This window comes from Protobothrops mucrosquamatus, unplaced genomic scaffold, assembly GCF_001527695.2.
Source record: "Protobothrops mucrosquamatus isolate PMUCROS unplaced genomic scaffold, P.Mucros_1.0 scaffold3637, whole genome shotgun sequence".
Taxonomy (NCBI): domain Eukaryota; kingdom Metazoa; phylum Chordata; class Lepidosauria; order Squamata; family Viperidae; genus Protobothrops; species Protobothrops mucrosquamatus.
Genome location: NW_015389598.1, coordinates 65,514 through 70,243, shown reverse-complemented (window position 1 = coordinate 70,243; position 4,730 = coordinate 65,514). Strand labels below are relative to the sequence as shown.

The 4,730-nt window shown below is 38.7% G+C and overlaps 1 long non-coding RNA gene across 1 annotated transcript; it reads left to right on the top strand.

Annotated features, from left to right (window-relative positions):
- The first annotated feature begins 9 nt into the window (after positions 1-9).
- LOC107297988 lies at positions 10-4,439 on the top strand. The gene is made up of 3 exons (XR_003810622.1): positions 10-63; positions 3,516-3,611; positions 4,196-4,439. It is a non-coding gene; the product is annotated as an uncharacterized LOC107297988 (long non-coding RNA).
- Positions 4,440-4,730: the final 291 nt, after the last annotated feature.

Sequence of the window (4,730 nt, the reverse complement as noted above, 5' to 3'; positions counted from 1 at the left end):
CTATCCCAAGAGCACAGGGGCCACCGGGTGATCCCGCCGGAGGAGGCTCTCCAGGAGTACCAGGTAGGAATCCGCCAGGGGGAATCCCTGCGGAGGGCCATCCAGATCCTTGGCCTTCCAGGCAATCCTTGAACTACTTTACTTGTTTCCTCTGTTGTCCGCAAACCGGGTTTAGCCTGGCGCAGATGCCAATCAGAACCAGACAGGAGTTCGAGGAACTTTTATTGAAGTATTTCAGCAAAAGGCTCTAAGAAGCTAAAGGAGCCAAGACCCCCGAACCATATACAAATACAAATTTGATACAGTTAAGATTAAGGAAATTGAGAGATTATGGCTTTTATTGATTTTTTAATACAATTCAATAGTGTTTATTCAACAAACGTGTTGTCTGGGTTTATCATTCACTAATACAAATTAAATTCCTAATCGCTATTTCGTTTCTCCGGCCATTAATAAAATAAGTCCCAAGTTTGAAAATATTCTTTTTCTTCTTTTTCTTTCAGTCTCAAAGTAAGTTTATCCATTTCTGCACAGTCTAGAATTTTTTTAATTATTTCTTCCTCCGATGGTATTTTTTCATTTTCCCAATATTGTGCAAATATAAGCCTTGCTGCTGTTATCACATGCAAAATTAGATGATGATGATGATGATGATGATGATGATGATGATGATGATGATAATAATAATAATAATAATAATAATAATAATAAAAGTTGGAAGGGACCTTGGAGGTCATCTAGTCCAGCCCCCTGCTCAGGCAGGAAACCCTATACCATTTCAGACAAATGGCTGTCCAGTCTCTTCTTAAAAACTTCCAGTGTTGGAGCATTCACTGCTTCTGTAGGCAGGTTGTTCCACTGGTTCATTGTTCTGTCAGGAAGTTTCTCCTTAGTTCTAGGTTGCTTCTCTCCTTGATTAGTTAAATATACTTCGTTTTTCAAGCTTTTCTGGCATTATACCCTAATTTTAAAAGTTCAGGTTTAAAATCTATATGTTTCCCAGCATCTTTTCTAGCCAAGTATGTATTTTTTTCCAATATTTCTTTGCTTTAATACAGGGGTGTCAAACTGCGGGAGGACCCCTCACCAGGAAACCGCGCCCACTCCATTGGAGAAAAAGCTCCGATACGTTGTGCGATGTCACGTGATGTTGCGGATTTGACATGTCTGCTTTAACACATGTCCACCATACATGATAATAACTACCTGGTTTTTTATTACATTTCCAACATTTATCTGACATATTTTAAAACATTTTTGCTAATCTTGCTGGTGGCAAGTGCCATCTATAAAACATTTTATATAAGTTTTCTTTATTAGAGGTTGGCATTGTCAGTTTGTAATTTCTTTCCCACAGGCTTTGCCATTTCTCTAAATCAGACATGTCAAACTCGCGACGTCATGTGACATCGCGCAAAATAACGGGACCGTTTTGCCATTGCCAGCAATGGGGTGGGCGTGGCTTCCAGATGACATGTCCGGCCCGTGGGCTGGCAGTTTGACACCCCTGCTCTAAATCTATATTATATCCAAAAAAATTTGCCTATATTATCATTGTTTCTTTTACTTGTTCATCTTCCATTTTCAAATTTAATAGAAAATTATACATCTTCTTAATTAGTTTTTCATCAGAGGTTAATAGTATTTGATCAAACAAAGTCTGCTCTTTATAGAATCCATACAATTTAACATCTTTATCATATCTCACTCTTATCTGTAAATATGAACACTAATGATAAATCAATACCCTGATTTTCCATCTCTTGTCTAGATTTTAAGTTCCCTTCAGAGTTTAGAATATCCTTATATGTCCATATTTTCTCAAAGCTAACTAGATTTGGGTGTACAAATGCTTCCATTGTTGACAGCCATCCTGGGATTTTTAAATATATTTTGCTTTTTATTTTCCCATGTTAGCAATAATGCATTTCTAATATAGCGGTTTTGAAAATGTTTTATGAATTTTATTTTTCCCATACCATAAAAAAGCATGCCAACCAAGTTGTAAGTCATGTCCCTCTAAGTCCAACAATCTTTTATGTCTGAGGGTATCCATTCTTTTACCCATGTTAACAGCGATGCTTGATAATATAAAACCCAGTCTGGCAAAACATAACCTCCATTTCCCCTTAGTTTCTTGTAACATTTTCAATTTAATTCTAGCTTTCTTTCCTTGCCAGATAAATTTTAAAATTAAGGAGTTCAGCTCTTCAAAAAAAAAATTCTCTAGTTTTATAGGTGTAGGTATTGTTTGAAATAAAAGAAGTATTTTTGGCAATACATTCATTTTCACAATAGCAATTCTCCCTAACATCTACAATTGCAGATTTTTCAGTTTTTTCAAATGAAGTTTTATTTGGTTTAGTGATATTATATAGATTAAGGAAGTTAATCACTCATTGGTTCCTTGACATGTGTTTCTTTTGATTTCTTGTCCTGCCCAACTTTACCCTCCTTCATACATTGCATATTTATGCTAATAAGCTTTCTTATCAAAAGGGTTGTGTGTTTTATTATTATAATAAGCTAGAAGTTACCAAAGTTTATGTCTACGTGCCTTAGCTAGCATCCTTCTCACAGAGTCCTGCTAACTTTCTTGTAACATTCCTGTTGCTGGGCAGTTGTGTCCCACCATTGGTTACTGGTCTTATTACACTCATCTGCAACTTTCTGCCATGGCAATTTCTTTAACAAACTTCCCTAATTCCAACCTGAGGCCTTCACCCCCTGTGTGCCTCCAATTTTTTGAAGACAGATTTACCATAGTCCTTGACTCACAACCATTCATTTAGTGACAGCATTGAAAAAAGTGACTTATGACAATTTTTCACACTTATGACCATTGTAGCGTCCCTGTGGTCAGTGATCAAAATTCGGATGCTTGGCAAGTGGCATGTATTTATGATGGTTGCAGTGTCCCGGGGTCAGGTGATCCGCTTTTGAGATCTTCTGACAAGCCAGATTCGCTGTACAACCGTGTTACTAAATTAACATCTGCAGTGATTCACTTAACAACTGTGGCAAGAAAGGTTGTAAAATGGGACAAACTTCACTTAATTGTCTTGCTTACCGACGGAAATTGCCTGTAGGGAGAAATAGACACCCTTTGCCAGCTCACTTTCCACATTTGCTATAGAGCAAGATCATCATAGAGTCCTCCAAAGTCTTGAGTGCAGACCCTGAAAAACACTCCTGGTGGGTCAGGCCAAAGCCACCTCAGCCCAAGCTTTTGTTTCTCAGTGATGCTTCTCAGGTGACTGCAATCAGGAGACTCAGGCAGCTCACTTTCCTGCCATTACAGGTAGTCCTCGACTTAGAGCCATTCGTTTAGTGACTGTTCAAAATTACGACAGCAATGGAAAAAGTGACTTGTGACCATTTTTTACATTTACAACTGTTGCAGCATTCCTGTGGTCACATGATCAATATGTGGACGCTTGGCAACTTCTAACTCGTTCTTCCCTCAGATGTAACACATTACGGAAAAGAAACTCAAACCTTGATTTTCTTTTCAGATCAAGGTTGAGGGTTGCCTGAAGGCTCAGAAGGAGGTGAAAGAAAAAATAGCTACATACAAAACAGACACAGAGCAAAGAGTTCAGGAGATGCTTGTAAGTATTGATCCAACAGTGAGGAGCTTCTGAGCTAATAGGAAGGAGAACACCACCCGCCATCTTTAATAATAGGCAGCCTGTTTGTAAGTACAAGTTCTGACTTAAATGAAATTCCAGTTAAAGACAGGGCACAGAACTTGTTTTTAGCCTGGGGACTGTATCTTGGACTGGGATGTCACCATTGGCTGAATGACTCACAGGTGGGTTAAGGGCACCTGTCACACGAGCCATGTTTTATAAAGTGGGTTTGGTTTGCATATAAATTAACGGAGACCATATTTCATCTTATTGAAACAAATGTGAAATCAAACATTTATCTGTCTACTTTTTTGGAATTCCTGATTGCCCAGAAAATTTTCATGAGAGATTATTTAACTTGAGCCTTTTTTTGGTTTTTAGAAACCTTTCCCCCTGTGCTTGTTGATGTCAAAATGTGTTTTTTTTCTCCCTAGGAAATTCTCCCATCTCATTTCAGGACTCTTCAGGGAATCTGTTTAAATATTATAATAATAAAAATAAATATAATTAAGTAAAAATAAAACATAAATATTCCTTTTGCTTTTTCTGTCTTCTTGTTCTAGGACCACATCGAAAAAGAGAGAAAAAATGTAGTGGCTGAATTCAGAGAACTACAACTGTGGTTAGAAGGACAGAGGAAGCTTCTGTTGGCTAGAATGGAAGAGACGGAGAAGGAGATTATGGCAATAAAGGAGAAGGGTTTGGCCGGACTGTGCTCTCTTGACGATCTCATCCAGGAGATAGAAGAGAAGCATCAGCAGCCAGCCAGCAAACTCTTACAGGTCAGGCAGGAAGTTGAGATCATAGAATCATAGGGCTGGAAGGGCCCTTGGAGGTCTTCTAGTCTAATCCTCTGCCCAAGGCAGGAGTCCTTATACTGTCCTGAACAAATGGTTGTCCAATCTATTATTGGAAGCCTCCAGTGATGGAGCAGCCACAACTTGGGAGGCAGGCCATTCCACTGATTAATTGTTCTCATTGTCAGGTAATTCTTCCTTATTTCTAGGTTGGATTTCCTTCTGATGAGCTTCCATCCCTTGCTTCTTGTCCTGCCCTCAGGTGCTACAGAGAATAAATCGATGCCCTTTCCCCTATGAC